Here is a 25,375-nt window from a genome sequence, read left to right on the forward strand (position 1 = left end):
TTTCACTACAGCTAACAGAGGACTCACGGCAACCTTCAGCTAACAACAAGACAAGGAGATGAACAAATCACTATGACTTAAACCGAACCAGCCGAACAGATGTACAATATCACCTGAAAAATCTCTGTGGGGGTAACCAAGGGATGCAGGCTGCACACCAGCCCCACCCAGTTCATCATAGATGTCCTCAAAACCTCAAATAAGGGGACAAGCAACACGTTCACACCCCTGCAACCACCCACTGGGGTCCATTTTAGGGATCCCTGTGCTATTCAGCTGCCTACCTGTGCCAAGTGTAGTTGCAGGTGCTCCTTACATCTCAGGTTTTAATAAACAGCTTAGATACACACAGATATAATACACACATATGTCAGGCTGAACCAGGCTCAGAGCAACCTGACTGATCTGCAGGTGTCCCCGTTCAGCAAAGGGAAATTAGAACAGATGGCCTTTAGGTGCTCCTTCCAACACAAGTGATTCTATAAACCCACATATTCAACCCATTTGATGGTTTCTTCAATGTTAACAAAGTTAAAGATGCTCCCAACACCTCCATCACTATTAAAAATGAAGCGTGCTTAAAACTAACTTGGATAAAATGAAACTTTCTGCACTCAAACTCTTCCCACAGCGATTGCAAAGCAAAGCTACACATGCTGGAACCATCCTCCACCTCCACCATCACGATAAGCTATTTTATGACAGCAGCAAGAAATCAAACAAATAGGATTATTACTCAAACGCCCCCATTCACCCTGACAGGTAGAAGCATCCATTCAATAGCATCACTGCTGAGAGGGAACCAAAACTACTGTGGGATACCTGACAGCTCCTCCAGCTCCATCACCAAAACATTAACACTGAAATATGCAGGTGAGAATTCCCATTTTCTTAACGTCACACGGCAGTGATTTACCTTCCAGGGACTGTCATAACATTAAGGGCACGAAGCATTTCCCTGTCAGTTGCTATAGCCGTGCTATGCAAACACCGTTGAAGAAACAGATTATTTCTCATTACAAGCCTAAACTTCACTCAACTCCTTTGCAGTTTGCAAACGGGACGAATGAGATCAGGGACAGGGTAAAAGGCATGTGGATTTTTTTCAGTCTAACTTTCTTATACAGACAACACAGCACTCTGACCGCTTTGCTCCGAGTCTCTTGCGCTACAAAAGCTGCACGTTGCAAAGCAAAAGCAAACCGCCCGCTACAAACTTACTCCCCCTGGATTACTTTAGTGCTAGAAGAACAAAGTCCGATAACAACACAGCCAGCCGCAACACAAGCAAAATCCACTAAGCCCCATAAAAGAAGCACAAAGCCCCGCTCCCACAGGCAGCTTTGATTTTGAAGAGAAACCACCGTATTTACCCCACCGCGACCAAGCGCAGACAACAAGAAACAGCCGCAGCCTCGCGACTCGGGGCGAGCCGGGTTACCTGCCAGCCGGGCACGTCCATCTCCAGCCGGACCCGCTCTGTTCTCCCCTCGGAGGGCACGTGTTGCTGTCAGCTCCGCTTCCTCCTCCCTGCAAACCGCTCCGCTCCCACCCCCGGCCCGGGGCGGTGCCGCCGCCTCCCTGCGCTCTTCCCCCGCCTCCGCCGCGGCCCCAGGGGGGGGGGCGGGCCGTTCTCAGCACCTCCTGCGGTTATATCAGCATCCCCCCCCCAGCAGCATCCTACAGCAGTGTTTCCCTCCTCTCTGATTATCGCCCTCAGAGCAGCCCCAACACCACGTGCGTTCCCTTCCGTACGCTGTCCCTCCATCACCAGCTCCCCATCTTCCAATCCCACCCACTCACCTGCACTCTGTTCCCCAGAGCATCCCAGTGAGTTTTGTCCCAAAGACCCGTGGGCAGAAGGGAAGGTGGTGGACAGCCCTTAGTAAGGGTGGAGCTGGAAAGGAAATTGCATGCGTGACTACAGGCAAAGGAAAAGAAAACCAACAGCAGCATTGCCACGTAACACGTTTTCTTGGCTGCACCTTCAGGTGCCGAGCAAGAGAGCCAAGTAGCACAGCTGTGTGTTTGAGGCAAGGCAATCAAGGCAGGGCTGGGTGAGGTGCCTTAATTAACTGGCATGCCTGCAGCTGAAGCAAGCCTGGATTTCCCCCATCACTATGGCACAGCATGGAAAGGCAAATGGTACTTTGGCAGCAGTGTGTTTCTGGCCAGTGTTCTATGGGTCTCACTCTCCACCACACCTGAAAGATCTCACACAAGACAAACAAGGTCTTAACTTATCCTTTTAGACGTGTTCCATCCCTCAGGTCATTTTTGTGACCCTAAAGAGTATATTTGAGAGCTCAGGTGACGTAGCGAGACCTCACATCACCCAGTAAAACCTGCTGATGGAGTTACGTTATGCCATTGTGAAACAAATTGCCATGCACATCTGGTGAGGGTTTGTCATAGTGCAATGAACAATTTCATTAAGCACTGAAGGAAAACATAGGAAGAACTTTGAATATTATCACCCTCATCTCTACCAAATCTAGACAGGTCAAATTCACATTTGCCAGTCCCGCACAAACCTACAGGATGAGGTACAAAGAACTACATATGCATCATTAAGGTTATTGCTCACGTGCGCGAGGTATTTATAGGAGTATTGACAAAGCTGTATTTCACTTCCTGATTTATTTGAGAGGCCAGCTCCTAATGTTCCAGCACTGCTTCAATGAGAGGATCAGTTACCACAGTCACTGTTACATCGAATACGCGGCTACTCCTAGAGTGCATATGGCTTCCCAAAATTCTGCTGAATGCTGAGCAGCCAGCTTTACTTAGCTTGTGCAATTAAAAATACATGCTTTAAGGGGAACTTTGCTGAGGACAGAAAAACCCATCAACTAACTCAGCTGAAAGCAGAGAGGAGACCTGCACCACTAATATTTTTTCATCTTTTCATCTAAGACAAGGAAGGGTTCAGATAATGCTTGTTTACTGAAGACAGCTGTCTCACTGTAAAGCAGATGCTGAGGGTGAAGCCATATCTGCTTTCTAGTTGCTGTGAATGCTGGTGTGTGTGGTGAGTCATTACTGCTCTTCAGCCCCTATAGAGACCTTGTTTCATTTACTCAGTCTTCTTTCCTCTGTTTTACGTATTCACAGCCACCTAAGCAACAAATTATTACCAACGGGCAAGAAATCAGTACTGCTGAGAACACTTCTTCTGTCTTTATCTTCTATCTGTAACAACACACTAATTTACTAGCACTCATCGTTAAGAAATTGAAGTGGAGAAAAGGAGGAAGACAACACTTAGGATGGATCACCAAAACCCTGGTACAGCCAGTACTAAAACACAAGCGGAGCCAACCTGAGGATGTTTTATGAATGCATCCAATGCACTTTGAAGCCATCAAGAGCTACGACATCGGTTTATATTAACCGACTTAATGCTGGACTTTGACATAAAAATGCTAATCAAATCCTGCTGTAAACAGCACATGAACAAACGAATGCATGGTCAAAAATATAGACAAAATTGTTTCAATTGGGAAAAAAAAAAAATAAATAGAATATATGTATCTAAAAGTTCTTTATTACCTTTCCAGGCAGCTCTGTGGGTTACTTCCAAGGAGCCACGGTACAACTTTCCCTTCACACACACAAATGATTTTCTCTAGATGTTATGAAGGATGGCATTAACGATTCCTTTAGGGGAAGAAAAGAGGAAAATATATATAATTGAAACCTACAGTTGGCATTATCAAATTCTACTTGTCTTTTGTGAAAATGTCTCATTTTCTCGTGAAAGAAATAAAAGCTCTTTTCTCAGCAAAGAAAAGAAATGCAGCTTTACCCCCACACTGTTTTTTTCCTTGCAGTACAACTACTGGAAAAATATAACTTAATCAGCTGCTAATAAAACTTGTCCAGAGTAGTTCAACACAGAACCACAAATTCAGCTGCAATCTTGCAGAGGTGCAACAAGAAAAGCATTAACATCTAAACCACCTCTCTGCTTCCAACCGCACATCTTCCAGGGCCACGAGGAAGGGAAATGGAAGCAGCATCAGACACGAGGAGACCCAATCACAAGAAAAAAGTAGTCCTTCCATATGCATTAAAACAGCCTTTCCCCTGACTTTATAGGTATTATGTGTAGTAATACAAGTTTTTGGATTTCAAAGCTTTGATTGATCATTACTCCTCTAAACATTTCTGGTCCCAGCTACAAGTAGAAGGTGTTCACTGCTGTGAGCACTGGTCACCACCAGAAGCTCTACAGATCTCTTTAGCTGACTCCTAAAGCAACCGTCTGAACCCAGCTATTCAACGCTGACTTGTTTGGAGAAGTTTACTTAACAGATCTCTTTGACATTTGTTAGCCTAGGACAAAAACCTTCAGGCACACAATCAATGAATGTGTTTCAAACACACACAGCAACATTTGTTGGCTTTATGTCTTTTATTACATAACAATTACAACCAAGAAGTCCTAGCGACCCCAGCACAGAACTGAAGGTCCCTAAACTGTAGCTGAGCACCTGGTTTACAGGTGGAATTTGGAGCAGGACCAAGGGCGTGCTTGCTGTCCGTGTCCATGAGCATTAAGCCATTCCCACAATGCAAACCAAGCTGGGTGCAAGGTGTAAGTCACTGTGTAACTACACAAACATACCAAAGACTTGGAGACACTTAGACTTCTTGGTTGTTTTTGGGAGTAAAATATGAACAATGCTAATTGGTTACGACTCGAATTATCACTTCCAACTTCAATAACTTATCCTGATAAACACATACCTTCCACTCTTGGTGAATCGCCTCATAGGTGAAGAATTGTCCCTGGCCATTTTTTCTGCCCAAACAGAGGAGATGCAGCTGAAAACCACTCAAATCTCAAGTTTCCTCTTCCCTCTTTTTCAGTCATGCACCCATACCTGAGTGCAACTCAGCCATGCCAAGCTGTTCAGCGCTGACCACATCTCCATCAGCTGTCTCTGCTGAGAAAGAACAGGGACAGTTGTTTCAACTACTAAAGGATTTATTAATAGTTTTGAAAATTGTTCAAGCATGCTGCATTTTGCAGCAGATCTTATAGTTTATTATCTGCATAGTAATTTTCTTGACAGCTCATTGCGCAGTGATGCAGAGGACTGTTTCTTGTGCAAACAATGGACCTCAGGAACATTTGAAAAGTTGGCTTTTGATTCATCCCCACAATAGCGCAGAGCTATACACCAGATCTATGTGCTTCTGAGAGCAGCTGACAACTCCAACAGAAACACAGGGAGCAGTATAAGGAGCTGCATCCAAGAATCTCCAAGCAGTTCACCAGCATCAGTTCATCCTCATACATCTCAGAAGCAGTTATAAACATGACTGATGAGCTATGTCTTTGTTCTATTGTTGGCTTAAAGTTATATGGGAATATGTATTTATAAAAATCCAATAACAGTCAGGAATAGAATATAACATTGATTCTTCCAGTAATAAAGTATTTGGGAAGGAAGGAAAAGATAAGTGATTTATTTTGGTTTGGCTGTTCTGCTGGTACTCCTTGTTCTAGGAAAATGGAGTCCATAAAGTTTTCAGCTTCCAGCTCAGTGTTCTTTCCAGAGTTACAATGAAATATTTGGTCCTTGAAATCAGTGAGGATCAGTGACCCCACTGCTTCCTTCCCACTTCTTGTTAATCAATAGGTGTTTCAAAGAGCACAGAGATCCTGCCATGAAAGGATGAAGGTGGTCTCAGCTCCTGCTGAGCTCTGAGTGCAGCAGGAGCCAGCAGTCAGAAGTTTGCATCTCTCATATTCAACCCAATTTTCCTTTGAAACCAGCTAAGCTGCCTTGTTCATACTGCTGATACATTATTATCAGCTTTAAACATTAAACCTAAATGTAGCTACAGGTTAAATCCTACTACTGACACATCATTAATAGTATTGTGGCAGCTACAGAATACCAGAGGCACTGGTCAGTTACACATAAAGATCATTTTACCCCACAGCAATCTCTAGCCTAAACTTTACTCCTAATCACCAAATTGACTTTGACTGCAACCTTCAGCACTGATAAACATGAGCAGCAGATGGTTTGAACACACCTACTGAAACCAGGAGATATTTGCTCTTTTCAGCCATTCCTTTTTTTCTTCTAAGTATATACTCTTTCCCTTGTGTTCTTACGTCTGATGAACACAAAGCAGCATAATTTTCCATTATGGTTACTTTCAGAGAAGTGCGTGTTCAGTGCAGTACATCCTATATCCCTGCCTCACACCGCCTCTCTGGGAACTGGCATTTGCTCATAAATTGTGAGCTGGGATTGCTGAAGGAAGGAAAATTCACACACAGTCGAAGTTTTAACATCAGAGACTCAACTGTGTTTATTTGTATTTAATAGCTAGGAAGCAAGCTGCTCATCCTTCAAAACTGACATAAATGAATATCCCTTCTATTACAGTATTTATCACCACGTAATAAGGTGTTGTGGTAGTATGATGAAGGTATCTAAATCTAGACTCTAAAACTAGAAGCACAGCAGACTCCATCCATATTTATTAAACAATCTGCTGGAAATGACTGATCAGACTCACTAGAATTGTTGACTGAGGGATATCAGTCTTGCAGACACTTGTAGGTGTCGAATGCACTACACAAGGTTAAGGGTACTGGATGAGAACAAGTATTTCAGTGTAGACATAAGCCCAAGACTGCTTAGAGTACTACCAAGTGAGGCTCTCCAAGTGATTTCCTATGAGCAAACAGACTTTTGAATAACACCAACCTTCGCACTCTTAAGTCTTCTCACTTCCATCACTTCTTCATATCTATATCCCCCTATATAACATATCTGGGAGTGGCTTGCTGCTGTAGTCCCCACATTCTCGTTCTGAGCTGTTCCAGGCAGGCTGCTGACCACTACATCTGTAGGAGGTACAGTAAAACTCATCAAGCAAAGAACATCTCCTGTGCTTCAGTGCAATACAGTCAGACACCTTAAGAACAAGCACTACCCACCCCAGATACGTGCCAAATGTGATCAAAGGCTGTTGACATCAGCTCAGCTTCTCACCCTGCTCCCAGTCACTGCTCTTCAACACAGCTATTTCTAAGAGAAGAGGTACGTTGCTTTGCAGAGGGTATAACTATCTTCAAAGCAGATCTGTCATCCAGGCAGTCTTCAGGGCAGCTTGGTGGGAGGGCAGGAAATTGTATCAGAACAAGGAAATGATAAGAATAACTGGCTATTTTTGCACCTATAGGTTTGCTGGTACTGGATCATTTCATCAATCCATCAATTTCTATGTGCTGCCTCTGGCAGGAACCAGTATTTATTAGACTTGAGCAAAGTGGAAACCCCAGAGAAGGCGTCTGGTTAATTGCACAATGCTGGAAGTTCAGGGAAATTGTCCTCGGCAGCTTTAGGAATGGTTAACTTTGCATCTACGGGCACAATTCCCAGGAGCAATTATTCCAGCTACGTGTTTCCTATTTCATCAGTCTACACACTTCAGAATATAAACAGTAATGCTGAGTTACAATAACTGGTGAATGCCCATTTCCCAGCAAAGCCAGTGGGCTCTTATTCTCTTCTTATTTTAAAGCAGATATTTTAAACCAAGGAAAACACCTACCAGTGGTGCAGAGCAGAGTTTTCTTTGGGAAGATGAAGATCTGAGCTTATTGCAGAGCAGTGGTGCAAGAGGCACAGGGTGGAGGATCACGAAGTGCTGGGGCAGCCTCACCTGCTGTGATTTCAAACAGCCCCTGAGGCTGCTCCAATTTACTTTGGAGCCTTTCCTAAAACAAGGTTGAAATTTTGCAGACAGAACGTGAAACATGGAAGTCTCTCGCATAGGGCAAAAGTAAGTGAAACAATTCCTCAATGCAAAATGCTAATCCCACCTCTAAAAATGTCCAGGTGCTTTGGCTGAGAGCTGAAATCCTCACTTAAGCAAGGCCAGGTGAGAACCCCATCTCTGTGTGTCGTGCTACATTCCCTTTCTATTGGCTTTGACAGAATCCACCCTGACTGCAGACCATTTCTAAAAGCAGAGCAGCCCTCTGATGTAACGATAAAAAATGGGTGAATTTGAGGTGTAAAAGAGAGAGGTAAGCACTTAGCTTTGAGAGTACTCATTAAAATTCATCTTCCAGATGTCTGAATTGTTTATAGAGGATCACCACAGCCACTCAGACCCTATAAACTACAAGTGCCAGATGAGAAATTTATAGTACTGCAGCCTTACAGAATGCCTAATCCTCATGTCAGGCAGTTTGAGGCTGACATAAAATAAGCATACATTAATCTATTTCATGCTTGCTTCCGCTCCACCCATCCTGATAAACCCAGCAGGTTACTGTTAAGGTTTTTAATGTAAACAGTTTACCTAAGGACTCGGTGGGTAAAAGGGGAGAAAGAGCACTAGAAGTTGAGTGATGTTTCTAGGTAACAACCAGAAATGACAGCCAGGTGCTTCAGACATCCAACTCCAGCACTTCCGATAAGAGATACGCGAGCATCAATAAGTTGGGAATGAAACAGTGCCATTCTTTGCACAGGGATACAAGTCAAATATTATAGGACAGAATTACTGTATGATTTTTATTTTTTTTTTTTGTGCCTGTAAGTTGACCATTCAGGATGTCTGGAGCAAAGAAAAATACATGGAGCAGAAGAAAACAGGAATAGAAACACAACCTGTTGTGTGGGTGCTTGAAAGGGCTTCCTAATGCTTAGCATAATACGTGCGTTATTAAAGCATTTCTACAAATCAAGTGGCAAGACACTCCAAGGTTGTGCATTATTTAGGCACCTCGTCATTCACTTCCTTGATGAATCTTAAGTTGATGGGAATGATTAACATCTGAAAAAGAACAAAGCCAAATTGGAAGCAATTTGCCCTCAAACCCAAGATTTTTCTCACTATAGGAAAACACTGCTTAATTCCTCTGAACTTCTGTAGGTACCTAAACCTATTCCAGATTTGATATGAGACATTCGCAATAATAATAATAATAATATCCTCACAAAAGCTGTGCTGCTTCTCCAGCACACAATGAATTCACAATGCCCTCCATGAATATGTTAAAGAACAGACTATAGAAATTTCAACACAGTTCTACAAGCATTTGGTGGCATTGTTTGCTTTGCAAAGTTAATTAACTCCCTGCAGTGCAACTCAAGGAAAGTCACACTCTTGGAGGATAAATCCTGGAGGCAACTCAAGGGGATTCTCTATTGCCCATCCAGATCAGTCAATATCAGGGATCCAAACCTTCAAAGCTATGAGGAAAAAGTATTCACCCACACTAACTTTTAAAGCTTTCTTTCAGCACAGCCAGCATTTCCATGTTGCAAACTGACCTAGTGGTTCACAAAGGAAGTTGTGACATAACCAAGTCAGAACAACAGGATGAGACCAAACTTTCTCTGTACCCTCAGCATACAATGTCTAAAGCTATTTGCTGGGTGATGGAGGGGAGAATAGAAGGGATAGATATGAGGGAGGAATGTCTGGTAGTGGGAATCAAGAGATGGCAGCAGGAAAGCAAACCATATATCTCAGTGCTGCAATCACGCTGTCAGGGCATTTCTTCACTACATGCTGTCTCTGCTTATGGTTTATAAAAAAAAAAAAAAAAAAAGAGAGAGAGAACTATTTCTTGGAGTCCAGAAAGAGAGGAACCAATTCAGACCATTTGCTAACAGGGAACAATAAATTTATCTGGAGGGATCAAGAAAGATTTGAGAAACCAAGCTTTTTTGCCAAGAGAGAAGCTACATGAGTATATATAAATATATATTTACATATAAATACAAAGCATGAGTAGCATTATAAAAGGTCACATGCAAAGCAGCCACATAAATACCAAATACTATTCTCAATATCCTTGAACTTCAAACAGTGCCATTCACTCAGCACCAGCTGGTAAGTACTTTTGTTTGTTTTCCTGTCCATGTTCCTTTCCAAGAAATGAGATGCTCAATTCTGCTGAAGGCCAGGAGTGAAATTGAATTACAGTAGTGACTGAATGAAGCAAACTGGGAATCCTTCCATATTCTCATCCTTAAAACACACAAGTAACCCGCAAAGTTAGACAGGGACTCATGAGAAAAAGAGGGGTATATACCAGGAAAAGGAAGCATGTATTTGTTTTCAGAGTAAGTTCTTCTCCCCCTACTGGTAAACAACATTTAATTTAGCAAAGTAGTCAGATCATGTTCCATCTTGGGGTTACAGGCAAACCTATCACAGTTGTTGAGTCCATTGGGATATGTGCAAGTCTTAATAGTCCAGAAGCCACAAACACTCTTCTAGTATTTTAGGACCATTCTAGTTCTATTTCACAAGAGGCTACAAACTACAGAACATGGCACCTCAGAAACATAACAGATTAAAGTGGTGTTGAAGATGGTATCTTTAACACTGGTGACAGCAGAAGGAAACTCTGCCTCCACCCTGCCCTTTTCCTCTCCCCACACTCACCCAACATGGGAACATCTCTGCCAGGGCTCCCGAGGGCCACTTCCAGCAGGGGGATGTGACGTGGATAACTCATGCAGCAGCAGTATTTTCCAGCAGCTATACACAGAGAACTCACTGATGACACCTTAAGTCCCATGGTATCATTATGGTTTCTCCAAATCACACTCCCACTGCAATTATTGCTCTTGCCCTAGCTCTTAAGTAATAGGAGAGCAGCAGCTAGGTCAGATGTGGAATCTGACAGAGCAAGTTGCTTCCCACCTGAAGTGAATGGTTGGATGGTCGGACTGGATGATCTTATGGCCTACTCAAATAGCCACTTCTTCATTCTCCCTTCAATCCCCCTCCTTTTTACTTGTAAGAAAGGGAAAATTTAGATGTCAAATTGAGTAGTACAGGTTTTATGGAGAAATTAAACCTGGGAGTGCAGTTATTTCCCCATTGATAAGAAGGAATGGGAGTTGCAATGTTGCATTTCAATATTAATAGGTATGTCCTGGAACCTTAACAACTAGGAAATGCCATGAACAAGGAATCAAGCCATTTAAAAGTGAAGCTGAACACTCTGATTTTCACAAACAATGGGAAGTAAAACACTGCTTCTTTTCCAATCCATTACATCTCTCAGCCATCTCAATAGCAGCATTATCGCTAAGACAACTAATTGAAACTGGGAAAGTTATTTTTACCCCTCCAGAAATACCACAAACATCCTGTGCAGACTACAACATTTGCTTCCTCCATAGCTGCGAGTGAGTCGTGACTTCAAGGATAAACCTCACAAGGTGGGAAAACAGCCTCAGGAACAGTAAGTGCACAGAGCTTAGCTCTGCTTTCAGTAAGACAAATCACCCTTTGAGTCACTCTCTTCCTCTGTGCTTTTCTTTATTCAAAGCCTGACTCTCCCACATGATTTAGTGAAGTTATAAAATAAAATGAAGAAATTTCTCCTCAGCGTTGGCAATACGAGACAGACTTAATGGAAGTGCCTCCATCTCCTCCCACTGAAATGAGTATTTCCCCCCACTCTTCCTTTGCATCTCACTGACGGGAAAATACCACGTCACAGTCTTGCTACAGAGCATTAATTTCTTTGGGCTGTAGAAGACCATGGATTACAATGCATGTAGAAGGCTGGCTGTGTTCTATTTCCAGTGTGGATTAGTCTGCTCTTTAGGTTATCATAACATCTTAACTCTGCAGAAAGATTGCTCTTACTGAAAGGAAAGCTCAGATTCTTCTCTTATCTCCAATAGGAATTGCTTTATAACTAATTAAGAACAAAATTTTTGATATTGTGTGCTAATTAGTGCTCTCTGCCTTTATCACTAACCTTCCTGCCTGTCATAATAAACATCCACTCATAATCAAGAAAGACAAGTAGAAGCCCATTTGGAGCATCACCTGCGTGAGGGTCTAAAGCAATAGGCATGGGTTGTTTTCTGGGTACCTCTGCATTTTTGGCAGGTGTGCCTGTTTGCCATCCATGCTCTAACATGGCCATTTCTATGGGAGTCATATCTGCTTAATTTTCACGTGCAGCAGTATTTGGGACTAGGAATAGAACAGAACAATTAAATCAGGTTGAAAACCTTGAGTGAGACTAGGAGCTAAACCCATGTGAGCAACAGACACACAAAGCATGAGTACATGCTCTAAGCACCAACTCACCCCTATCCAAGACTACAGCTAATAAACCCCAGGGCTGCATGCCAGTCAGGAAATATGCTTCTGGTTATGCAAACAGCCAGGTTCAGAGAATATGTGCAAGCAGGAATGAGACCAAATAACAGGATCTGGGAACATTCAGGGAAAAAGCCACACTGAGCAGGACCCTGGGAAAGGGAGGTGCATTGCCAGCTCACCTGAGCCACTGGTACTGCAGTACTGCCAAGCTGGCTGTGCACTGAGCAGGAGCTGAAAGTCATATCTCCAAGATAGTCTATGATTCTATACCTGAACATAAGCCTTTCAGAAGATATCTCCAATGTATGACATTCTTTCAAACGCTTAAGGCTCTCAGATCACCTCCATGGTCAGTCTAGCCCTCCAACAGCTACATGCTGTGGAAGTTGCATCTGATTTATGAATCTGAGGCTCTTAAGATAAAGAAATCCAGCTCCTTGTGTCTAGATAAACCCTGTGCTATAAGAAAGTGATCCTTTACCTCCACACTTTGGTTCGTTATCTGTATTTAAATTGCCCCTTTACTGCATTTTCTCTATGCTTCAGGGTTAGGAGGTTCGGTGGTTCGGTTTTGGGATTGTTTCACGCTAGCATGCAGTCATATAGGAGCCTGAAGCTGTAAGTAACACTATGACCGAACAGACTGAAGGAAAACGGACTCTCAAAGCACAGCGTGTCATCCTCAGCAAGAAACAGAGCCATGGGCTCATGCCTCCTCCCACTGCTCCTATAGGAACGGGGTAACCTGTCTGGGTTTTGCTGCCACTGCGTGGCCATTGAGAGCAAGGACGCTCGAATAAAACAAGAAGCTTTAGAACTCCTCAGCTACAATCACAACTGCATCTCCACCAGCCCTACAGGACACTATCATATATTCATTCCTGGAAGAACTTATAGCATCCTTGTACTACAGTGTAACACCCTGGATACATACACATCCCCATAGCTACGTAGATAAGTTGGAACCAGAAAAGCTTGATCCTAGAGGTCTCCTGTCCCAAAAGCTGTCTCCGTGAAAGGTAAAGCTTACTGTTATCATCAGGCAGCTCCAGCTAAACGTTACATTGCATTAAACCTGGCTGCAAGGTTTTAGAAAGAATTTAGGAAGAATTAATGATCTGCAGAGAGCTCCTAAGTCTTCAGTCAGCAATACTGCACACAGCTTCCTGCTCAGGCACAGCACTAAACCTACTAACATGCCTGAAGTATTACAGAAACCCAAATTCTTCATTATTATGTTCAGAGTTAAATATTGGCTCAAACTCAAAAGGCGAGCAGAGCATCAATCACTGCGGTGTTTTTACACTGCATAATTTGGTGGAGAAAAGCATTTGGGGTTACTTTGCAGAAAGCCAACACCTGCAGATCGGCTGTGAACTTGCTCAGATGCTTTCATCCTACAAGAAAGACGCCTGAATACCTCAGATTCTTGTTTCCAGAGCTCTCATGCTTTAAGCAAGGAGACTCTCTCATTCAATCAAGGGGTAGCAGTACATTGCGGGCAGACATCTGTTACACATCAATAAAATATACATCCCATCCATTATGGTCTGTGATCTCTACTCTTTGCCGATAAACATTTTACATTCAGGTGCACTCCTTTCACAAACATGAGTATATTTAACAGTTTTCCCTGCCACAAAAATCAAGCGTCGGAACTCAGAAAAACAGGGGGCAAGATAGAAAATGCTTTTCAACTTCAGCTACTTATTGGCTAATAAGTGGAAAATATCTTTTTCTCCCTCTCTGCTCCAGCATTATGCTTCTGCTTTGGAATTATCTGTGCCAGTAATAGTCTGAAGATGGAGCATTCCTTTAAATATTGCCTGCAGTTATGAACAAGAGCCATCAGGAAGATCCATCCAGTGGGCCTGCTGGACTTGTTTGATAGCACTAAATGACCTCATGGATGCTCATAGACATCTCATTCCCTTTCAAGTCCACGTGAAGAGGAAGGCAGAAGGGCTGAAAAATTGGAGCCTGAATGTTGCAGGAAAACAGACTAGGAGGCTTGATTACATTTGCCATCTAGTTACCTTGCCTTATTGCATTGCAGCCCTTGAAAATTTGATTAGCAACTTCTCCTCTTCATTCATCCTTCTGACAAGTGGATTTCCAACCTCTGATCCGTATCTGCAAACATGCTAATACAGATCCCAGCCAAGTCTTGCCACTACCCATTCCTGACATACTCAAATTTAGGTGTCAGGAACTCCAAACTTAATTTCTAGTTAACTGTTTCAAGTTCCCTAAAGGCAGAACTGAAGGGAGGCCAGGGCAAACCTGAACCCAAGTCAAAGCACAGAGCATTAACTGTAACAGATGACTCTCCAGTCTTTTTAATTTAGTGTTTGTTTTTGCAGGAGAACAATTCTCTTAATACTGGAAGATTAAAAGAAAAGAAGTGAGTTTTGCCACTGAGCTTTCCCTTTAACAGAGACCCTGTCCATCAGACTGGTGCAGTACACACAAGCACAGCCGTGACTCTGGCACACAAGCAGAGCTTACATGCAGTGAGTTTTACCTGCTTGGACTCTGAGGAAACACCAGAGATCATTTCTCCTGCAGTATCCATCATTCCACAGAGATGCTGTGCTGGAGGCAGCAGCTTTACCAGAAGATCAGGAGTGCCAACAGCAGCAAAGCCGAGGAACGTGTACAGCTGATGCTGCTGGGCAGCTTTGCTTACCACAAGCTGAGAGACAAGAACAGGAGGAGTTTCCCTGTATCCTTCCACCTCTTAAACCTGGATTTCCTTCAGCCCATTTTCAGGCAACAAAATTTTCCTTTTTCTGCGACTCCACGATTTTTCCCAAATCTGATTTTCTATCAGTATCCTTACAGCCTTACCCATACCCAGATCGACTGATGCCACCATCACACCTGCGATACCTGCACCCTCCAAACCACATGGCTACAAAACCGACCCAGCTCAAGCTCCCTTTGGATCCAGGCCTGCTCCCATGGAGCATTACACCACACAGAGGGAGGTGTGGAAAGCCGTTGGGCACCCAAGATAAAGCCCAGCCTCAGCAGGGATCACAGAGTGGTTTTACAGGTGCTTGGCTGCAGGGAGCATTTGCTTTGCAAAGCTCAAGAAAGCAGCAAGGGAGGTCGGTTTGGGGTTACACCACCTGCAAAGACACGGGGAGGCACGTCTTATGGGAGAGGGAGGCTGAAGGGCTTAGGGTGCATGTGTGAAGTGCATGCCAGCAGATGGCATCGGGAAACCATAAATCCATCTGCAGGATGCTGGAACATTGCTGGTCCTGCTCCCTCTGGCTCAGCAACAACCCTTCCCTCATCCGGACAGCACAGCCTTAGATGCAACATGCAGATGAGTGCAATTCACGTATTAACTCGTGCACGATGTTTTCTGCTGCAGCTTGGAAATGTCTTTGCACCATTTTATCAACATCCCAGCCCTGCAGTGGAAAGGATGTTCATGGCTTCCTACAGACAGGGAAGAAAGGAAATGGGGATTGGAAGGGATGTCTGTTGTTGATGCATAGAAAAAGTAGCATTTGCTCTTGCCATACAGCTCAATAAGCTCAGTACTCTCTGCTGCAGAACACACAACATGAATTCTGGCCACCACATACCTGCATGGATGTGGAGGAACTGAGAGGTTTGTAAATGCTGTGGTTGAGCTTTCATCCAAATCCCTTTATGTGCACTGTATTTAGACACCCCTTTGTGACATTCCTCTGCAGTTTACCTCCATTTCAGCTCACAATTCCACAAGCTCAATAAAAAACAACAGCAGTTACTGACAGAAGTTGGGAGGGAACAACTAAGAGCAATATTTTGCTCCCAGCTGCTGTCCCACAGTATAGTTTGATCAGCAAAGACCCAAAAAGCTGCTCCCAGCAGCTGCTTCAGGCTGGGGTATGGGAAAATACTGCCTTGGTGACAGCAAAGGGCAACACAGAACAGCTGCAATTGCAGGGCCAAACCTCATCCAAGTGAAGCTGTATTCACAATATTGCTGGATTTCTCAGGATTGTACTAATTCATTCCACTGTTCCGCTGTTTTCACCTCCAAATGTTATGAAATCTTTCCTTCACATTGCTATTTTCCTTCCATAGATTACTCTGAGAGCTTCCAGCTTTAAAGGACAGCAATATTTACATTTGCTGCTGCATACCTCCTTCCAGAACCATGTCTTGGGGCTTTTAGGAGTACGCCTGAGCAAACAGCACTCTTTTATATAGACTTCAAGAAGAGGTAACTCGAGTAAACACTGTGACTTAAAGCCTTGAAAGCTAATATTTAGCAAGCTCTTGTGTTCACAGCTTTGGAAAGGTTTGCCTCTGGAAATAAAGCAAGAATATCTTCTCCTTGAAAAAAATAAATAAATAAATAGAAAAAAAAGCCAGTAGCAAATCCACACCCAGCACAAACACTGGCATTCCTGACTTTGTGTTATCCTATGCTTGGAACAGCCAGACCCGAATGCTGACTTTATAGAGCAGGGTTTATAGATGCAGACCCCCAGGACAAGGCACTCCAAGGGCGAACTTTTTCCTCCTGAGCTGTTTGGGCACGTTGTCCCAAGGCCAGCAGAAAAGCTGAGTCTCACCACAGCCAATACAGGAGTTAGGGATTCATAAAAGAAAACAGAGCACTCAATGTGACAGCAAAGCAGCTGCAAATGTGCTGTGGGACATATAGGGAGCTCCTGCCCCAACACTCTTACTCCCAGTGTCATGAAGGCCCCCAACTGCTTTAGTAGATGCTCTATGGATGGCTGCATCTGTAAATTGACCCTTCACTTGTTGCACCATTGATTGCACCATGGATTTCATTGTTCTTTATGTGACAGCCCACTGCCGCAACAGCTTTCAATTCTGTACATTAGTGAAAGGAGGGGAAAAAGCACAGGAATGAAGTCCTGTCACGTAAGCAATACTCAAACAGGGCCCTCTATTCCAGCTCTTCTTTACCAGTAACTCATAAAGGAGGTTACCATGGCCAAGTGCCTGGGGCACACTCTTGAGGTCTACACCAGAGCAACACAAGCAATTGCAATGAGAGTCACAGGCTCTCCAGGGAACTTCACAGATGTTTTGGAAGCTATTTTGCAGCAGTAGCTTCATTAGGAGAACTCAGCAGGAATACTCTACTCACATCTCCGGACAAACACTTCCTGCCACATTATAACAAAGATAATTATTAATTACTCATTGATTGTTTGACAGGAAGAGATGAAGAGCTGATCCTACTGAGGCACTGCTAAAAAGAAAGAAATAAGGGAGGCAACTTAGGCAACTCACTTTCATTTTGGTATGCTGGTAGGTCTGAGGAATGTAAAGAGTTGGCCAACACTACAAGCAGACCCACACCACTATTTCCATTCAGATAATGGTAGCAAAATGGTGTTCTCAAGCAAAGCTTTTACCTTCTGACTTGCAAGGAGTTCTAGCAGCAATGAGAAAAATCTCCGTGCATGCCGGTATTTGGATAAGCACAAAGAGCTGCTGGCACCTCTCCAACCCAAATTGCTCATTCCTTTGATGTTGGATTCCATCTACCTTGTGTAACGGCCCACTGGTTTGGTTGTCAGCAAGAACCAGACCCGAGGCACATAACTGTGGAGGTAGATGACTAATCCAATTAAATGGAAGTAAAAGAAAAAAGTGGAGATGCTTCTTGCATTCTGGACATAAGAGGGGAAGAGGCAGGATCAAATGAGTATGTACTGAAAAAAAGTTATTTCAAGATTCTAGTTTGGGAAACTTGCCACAGATGATCATGGAAATTATTTTACTGGTATAATTAATCTTCCTATCAGCTCATCTCCACATGGGCAACTGGTATCACTGCTTTGATTTCACTGAAAATCAAAGACAGATGGAGTATATTCTCCAAATACCTTCTTCCTTCCAGGCCAGTAGCAGATTCTGGAACAAAACACAGCTCCAGTAATATCTGTGCGTTTAGATCATACCGGGCTCACCTTCTGATCCACTTTGAAGCTTATGTTAAGACAAGCTCTACAGAAGCTGCTAAATAAGCCCAAAAGAGTTTCTGAATTACTTCATTTATCCACACCTGTTTTGGCACAATTGCTATTTGCCACTCAATATCCCTTTTCTCCAGCACCCCTTCTGTAACTATTGCAAAGCCTCCAATGCGGTGCCTGTTCCATGGTGAATGGGGTTTTCTTAGGTGGCCCCGATGCTTCCTACAGGAGAACAGCCTCACAGCAAAGCTCCAACAAAATCCTGACAGCTCCTTTGGCTCTTCACCTCCTCACACAATTGGTATTCAGAGCATCGCTAAAAGCCTCTTCTCAGGATGCCCTTCTCGAAAGGCTTTTTCCTCTTTAGCACTGATCACTCACAAGGGTGGACAGACAAAAGCAGAGTCCTTGGGCTAGCTGCAAGGTTCCCTGCACAGCACCTGAATATCAAAGATAAATGCACGTGGTACAATATCATGGTGCAAAGGGACAAGCAACAGCCCTTACACTGCCATTTTGAGTTCAATAGATGTGAAGAACAGCAGCTGTTCAGTTCTTAGAGAACATACACAAGAACCATACAAAGACTTCTTACTCATATTTTCCCCTTTAAATGCAGGGTTTCACTGATATACTTGCATTTTTGCCTGCCCAGCCCTCTGGCAACTCAAAAACTGATTTCCTTCTCCTTGAACAGGGAAGGTTTAAGGACACCTTGAACACCAGAACAAGATACATTTCTTAGAAGACATCCAGACCAAGTGCTAATGCAAAATGGTAGTAGCACCAAAACAGCCCTTTAATTGCTATATTTTCCTTAAGAATTTATAGGGCCATGAGAAACGCAAGTCCTAACACACCATACAACTTCCTTGCCCCTTTGAAGACAATAGAATTTCAATAAGCTGCTATTTCATCACTCATCTCCGTGACTTCCTTCTCAGCCTTCCACCATTGAAACCCATAACCATCATTGTAAATAGTAACCTTCACCCATCCACTCCAATGGATGCGAAGTTAAGCAGCAACCTCAACCACCTGCTAACAAACAGAAGTCATCCAAGCCCTGAGCTGTACCTGCAAGTCATGCAAAGGATTGAGTTTTGGTTTGGGATTCTTTGTCTGACCAAAATAGCTATTTCGTGCAACCTATTCTGAGTATATTGCTTATTAAATAATTTGTTTAAAGAGGTGAGTCACGATCACCCCTTGTGTTTAAAAGGTTCAAATGCAACCTAACCTCAAGCTCTTTCTGTGGCTACAACCAGCAAGTGCAAGTAGCCGAGGTGTGCTGGCAGACAGCAGATTGCTGCTCAGTAAACACATTACTCACCTCTCTGCAACCACACAACCAGCTCTTCCCTTCAGCTTCCAAGCAATAAGCAACAGCACATAAAACAACCAAATAATCCTTCCATAAATTGTCCACATCCCACATTTCAGATTCCCCATCCTAGTTCCTTCCTTTGGCAACAAAGTTAAAATACTCTCTAATTACCTACTGTCTTCCATAGCAAATGCCCAGATGTGACCAAATCAGGAGCAAAGGAGTCTCACATTTCAGAAGACAGAGAGATTAAAACAGCATGAGAGTTTCACATGACCATGACAACAATGTAATACTCAGTATATGCAAAAACAAACAACCAACCCCATTTCTTTCATTCAAATTTCTTTTCTAGAAACTGGTCAGAATTTGATCCAATCGTTTATCTTTTGCCAATGCACATTAGTAGAACCTTGCCTGAATGCTGACATGGGTCTGCTAAGGGATGCTCTCACCCTCATGCACCAGGGGAAGGTGAAGCAGCTGCAAAGTATCTTCCTGGGAGCAGCTAAAGGGGCTCACTGATGAACCTGGCCAGCACCACCACTGCCACCCTTGGGACTTCAGAGACAGGTTGTGAGCAAGGAAACACGATGAAGACAAGAAGAGCCAAGCCCAGGGATCCTCCTTCAGCTGAGGCCAATGTAGTGCTTCTGTTTGTTCTCCCTACACAGCCTGAAGAAGGAAAAATCACTGCAAATTCATGCGGAAAGAAAAAGCAAAGCCAGAATTGCCTTCCCCACCAACAGCTCTGCCAATGGACTGGAGCCTGGCCTAGTGCTTACAGAACACCAGCCCAACTGCACCCACCCCAGAGAGCTCCATCTGAAGACAAGGCAATGGGCACCATCTCCGCTGGCAAAACAGCTGATGTGTTTGCCATGCATAAGCAGACAGCCCTTTTTATCAGCAGGTGCCAGCCTTGCCCCCACATTGACAAAATTCATATTTTTGTTCTAGTTTAGTCAACTCAACCCACTGCCAGCAGCGCTTCCTTTCATCCCATTTTATGGCTCACACGTGCAGCATTGTCTTGTGCAAATTATGACGGCACAAACACCACCTGCCACTGGTTTGTGACTTTTTAAACTGCCTTCTGTGTGCTCAGGTAATCCCTGCTGCCATTTTCCAGGCATGTTATGGAAAACCCACAATTCTCAGCTGTTTTACTCAAAGCCCCAGCAGTTGTGAGAAATTTAATCTTGATTTAAAGTGAGAGTAACATGAGTGACCCTGTGACAAAGCCAAGAGTACCTGGAGAGATGCAAGAGGCCAAAGGAAGAGACAGGGAGAATGAATAGCGTTGCTAAGAGGATATATAATGCAGTCAAGTCGCGGGGAAAAATAAAAAGAACAGAAATGCAGCTTCAACATAATCTCCATATCCCCAATAAGCTTTCAAACACTGAAGGATGTACATTCACCTCTTAAGCACCTGGGAGTCCAGTAACCCAATTCATACAAGCACAGCTTCTCTACTGAGGTTGGAACAGCATCACATTGATGAAGGCCCCAGGATGAGGCCTCACGTTTACCCAAGAAAAAGAAATATTTGAGAACTCAGATGATTAAATGCAGCCTGCTGTTCACTTTACCTCTGTGGTCTCCAGTAAGTACCATAAATCCTGGTTTCACTTCGAGACCAATTGTCACATTATAACCCTGCTACACAGGCATACACACATTCCTTGCTATAAAGAGAAGGCGAGAAATCCGTGCCAGATTAGAACATATGGAATCTCTGTTTATGGATAAGTCATTTTTAATGCCTCTCTCTCCATGAGTCATATGTGAATCACCGAAAGTGTCCTGTCAACAATAGTTTATTTACATACAGAACCAATTAGTATTACGATGGCAGCCTGGAGAAGCAGGATTATAGTGAGCAGACATAAAAGCAATGATGCCATTTTAGGAAAGCTGGGGGGCAGAGGTTTGCAGACCTCCTGCCCAGAAGGGATGCATTGGCCACCTCCCCATGTTACCAAAATGAAACTCATTCTGATGCATCTTCCACCACCAGTGGGATCACTCCTAAATTAAAACCCTGAATCCTCATTTGTGACAGTGTAGTTTTTCAGTACTCCACATGTATTTGGGATTTTGAAAAGTTTTAAATGCCCCAAAAATATTTGCGTTCCTTATTTGAAGATGATTTTGAGTCAGCAACTAAATTGGAGACCAAATTAAATTTACACAGCCTCTTTAAACTACTCAGCCCAGTACATACAGCTTCTCTGGGACTTGCACGGACCTTTCATCATTAATAAGTGGAACAAGATAATTACATGCTCCAGTAGCTCATTGGGGTCTAGAAGTTATCACCATATAACCTGCTTCGTAATGGAAGAAATCATCCTTGCTGGAGCTGGGAGCATAATTCAAAGACATTTCCATAAATATATAAACACTGTGAAATGAATTTATGTGATGCGGAGGCATTTCATTTTCCGAGCTCCTAATGTGTTTGCTCATTAACGTGTCAGGAATATTCACTTTGATTTGCTCCATTTAGCTCGGAAGGGTGTTCGACAGCAAAAAGAGATAAAACCGCCCCATCGGAGCTCGTGAAATGAGGGCATCTCAGATCAGCAGCGTTAAGAGAGCTCTGCCCAGCTCTTGCACAGGACCAAGCGCCGCTTTGGATGCTGCAGGGGATGCCCGCATCCCTGACCGCGCATCCTCACAAGGTCTCCGACTCTTCGCAGTTTTAATAAACGCTTGCAGGCAGATGGCTTGAAATTGTCTCCTGCAGTACGAGCTTCCCACAGCCCCGCTTCACTCCGAAGCTCCCCTTTAGAGGGCACTGCGTTCCCAGCATCGCCTCCCGGGGCGGGGCCGGAGAGCAGGCAACGCACCGGACAGAAAGAAAGTGCCGAGCCCTTTTGGAAGGGAAGAGCTCACATACGAGACCCACGGCAATGCCCCAAAATGCAGGTGTCAGCGAGACAGCGAGTCCCAGCACCGCTCATAGACTCAATGTTGGAAAAGACCCCAAGATCACCCAGTCCAGCCATCAACCCATCCCACCATGCCCACATCCCTCAGTGCTGTATATATCCTTTTCTCAGACAGTAACACCAACACAACCCATTGCCACCCACATCCCTGCATACCCAGCCATGGGAGACCTTGGTTTTAGGTAAATGCAACTAATTTTGCCATCTGAAGAACTCTTTGGTTTCTGTTCACTGCAGCTGTATGTGGTTTGGGCTGCGTTTTCCTTTTTCTCTGCAGTTTTTGTTTTGTAGGCTGAGAACTAAACAACTTCATGCTGCATTGGCACACTGCAACCACCACTTTTACATTCATGACAGATCACTATGCAATAGGAAAACCTCCCTCATCCTTCATCTCTGCCCCAGCATCCTCCGCTTAGATGAGCAGGGATGCAAGAGGTCCCTCAGTGGCTGGCTGCTGTCATGTGGAAGCAGACTGAATTGCTAACAGGCAGAATCTACTTCTCCCCCTCTGGCCTGAGCTTCCCTGAACTTCAGCATGTCCCAAAAACTTCCCTTTGACCAAGAGTTTTCCAGCTTCTGACCAGTTTTAATGGTGAACAGCAGCCAAGGAATAAAAAGATTTAGAGCTGGAGAGGTTATGTAGCTCAGAAGGCGAAGAACAAAGTTCTACCCCTTTGAGAAGGTGAATTTGTCAGAAGTGAGGGAGTAGAGCCACTACCAGGAGCCTGTCCCCAGGCACAGCAAAAACACATTGACCTCTTCCCAGAACACACGCGCTGGGTTGGAGGCACAGAGTCCCCTTGGGGAAAAGCAAACCCTGGCAGCCCTTGCTCACCTGCTTTGAAATTTGGAAAGCAATCCTGCCACTGGTGAGAGAAAAAAACAGAAACAAACCCTGTGAACCTCAAGAAGGGCTTTGTATTTCCTACAATGAAGCTCAGCAAAGCCTGCTAGGTCAGATAAGTATATCCACACCTGCAACAGAAGCAGCCAAAGGATGCCAAGATCCTTCCTCCCCAGATCTGCATCACTGCTGTCTCCCTCCTAACCTAAGCCATTTCATTCTCCAGCTTCCACTTTGCCACATCTTCAGGGGGCAACTTTTTCTCCTTTTGGGCATTTTGATCTCTAAATAGGCATTAAACACTATCATGTTTTGTCATGATAAGGGCAGCCTGCATATTCCTCAGTCACTACTGCACATGCACTCAATACACAAGAGGCTCTCAGTGAGTCAAATTTCACTCCCAGTGCTGGGTTTTCTGTGTGAACCATTCATTTTGCTGAGTTGGCATTTAAACACGCCCCCAACCTTCCCCCCACACACACACTCCTTTTTACCATGTGAAACCTGAGGCAAATAGGAGCTTCAAGTCATAACTTCTTTTTCTCTGCCCAGAAGGCTGAACTTGCTGCTGCTTCCACGTGGCCACCCAAATCCCACAGCATGCTGCTGGAACCTCACTTTGCTGGTTCCCACATTCCTCACTCCCAGCCCACTGTTATCCCTTTGCATCCAACCCTTACAGGGATGAACTGACACAAAGCAAAGCCTAAGCAAGTGCAAGCTCATTTTTCTCCACAAATCTCAGCTCGGCAGGGCCTCCCCTTCTTCCTGCCTTCTCTCACCATCGTCCAGCTGTGCCCATAAACCACAGCCTGCTGAACCAATGCAGAGTGGAAGGCAGCTATTAAATCCACTCCCCGGAGCTTTAACACTCACAGCAATTTGTAGGGGAATTATTCTCCCCGCTCGGTTTGCAGCCTGCCTCCAGCCCTGCACACAGGGGATGGTTCATGCAGCAGGTCTCAGCCTCCCCTCCAAGCACAAAGTTGGTGTTAGCAAATCTGCAGGGGATGCCAGCTGTCTGGCCAATGATTCCAGGCAGCACTGCTTGTTTATGGTATGGCTGGGCTCTGCGAGCCCAAATTGGGCACTTACTTTATATATCCAACTCAGCCAAGAATGTTTGAAGGTGCACAGGGCTTTTAGAGACGAGGAAACAGCAAAACGTGCCACGAGCCTGGAGCTTTATAAACATTTGTGTTTTGCTTTAAAACATTTGTGTTTTGCTTTATTTATTTTTCTTTTATTATTCCCTCACCTCTTTTTTAGAAGCCAGAAACCAAGTTGTATTTGTGCACTGCATTTTCTTTGTCTCAGAGGAGAGACGCACCGATTTGTTTTTCAGCAACAGACTCCAAAAACCTATTATTTCCTTCCTTCTTTTTTTACCCTATAAGTGCCTTCAAACACTTCCCTGTTTAGTGTTAAAAAAGAAGAGAACTTTTGTGTGGTGCCCATCCCTCATCCATTGCCTGCACGGTGCCAGAGGAAAAGCAGGCCCTGCATTGCCAGCAATGAGGATGAACTATCAGGATCCTCAGCAATGCATCCAGCTCTTCTGCAGTTCTGGGTGCTCAAAGCCATCGCTCCCCAGCTTTCAGATTTTTATACCAAGTATCTCAACAGCACACAGAAGCTCACAAAAAGCCCAGTTAAAGAGCAACTACAAAAGAAATCTGTACAGGGAATCTCAAATACACAAATAAATACAGACCGGGCCTCAACCCAAGGACTGCAAAGCAGCCTCAACACAGCTATAGATGATGAACACAGAGCTCAATGCCCTGAATGACTCACCCCAGAAGCTGAGCTGCCCCCAGCTCAAGGACCCTGCAGTCTTCCCTCCAGGCAACCCCATACTCTGGGTTACCACAGCCTTTATGGCCTAATCAGTCTGGCTAATTATGCCTCAGCTGCTTGATTGCAGATTGGTGATCTTTAACCCTTTCCAAACCAGTGGCACATGGGGGTTCTTCATACTTCTACCCACAAATGGGCAGATCTGAGCATTCTCACTCAGTTGGGATTAAAGGAGGTAGATTGTGTTTCTGCAGTGAAGCAAGTGCTTCTGCTATGTAGAACAGGCCTTTGTTGTGGGACCAACATTTGCTGTATGTAGTGCTGCAAACAGCAGTTGGGACCT

At 44.1% G+C, this 25,375-nt stretch overlaps 1 protein-coding gene across 9 annotated transcripts in view; it reads right to left on the bottom strand.

Annotated features, from left to right (window-relative positions):
• Window positions 1-25,375, bottom strand: part of MCTP2 (multiple C2 and transmembrane domain containing 2) — a 167,338-nt gene that overhangs the window by 102,194 nt on the left and 39,769 nt on the right. For 4 of the 9 annotated variants that reach the window (XM_085514929.1, XM_085514928.1, XM_085514930.1 and 1 more), the window contains 5 exons: window positions 7,588-7,753; window positions 6,971-7,142; window positions 4,753-4,952; window positions 3,553-3,660; window positions 1,804-1,897 (listed from right to left, as the gene is read on the bottom strand). The gene's annotated coding sequence lies outside the window, so the exon portion shown is untranslated. Of the gene's footprint in view, window positions 1-1,441; window positions 1,583-1,803; window positions 1,898-3,552; window positions 3,661-4,752; window positions 4,953-6,970; window positions 7,143-7,587; window positions 7,754-25,375 lie in introns of those variants that run through there. The other 5 variants (XM_085514933.1, XM_015873148.2, XM_032446869.2 and 2 more) reach the window with 4 other exon arrangements.

The sequence above is a fragment of the Coturnix japonica genome, chromosome 14 (genome assembly GCF_054131305.1).
Source record: "Coturnix japonica strain WE chromosome 14, WE-NBRP24, whole genome shotgun sequence".
NCBI lineage: Eukaryota > Metazoa > Chordata > Aves > Galliformes > Phasianidae > Coturnix > Coturnix japonica.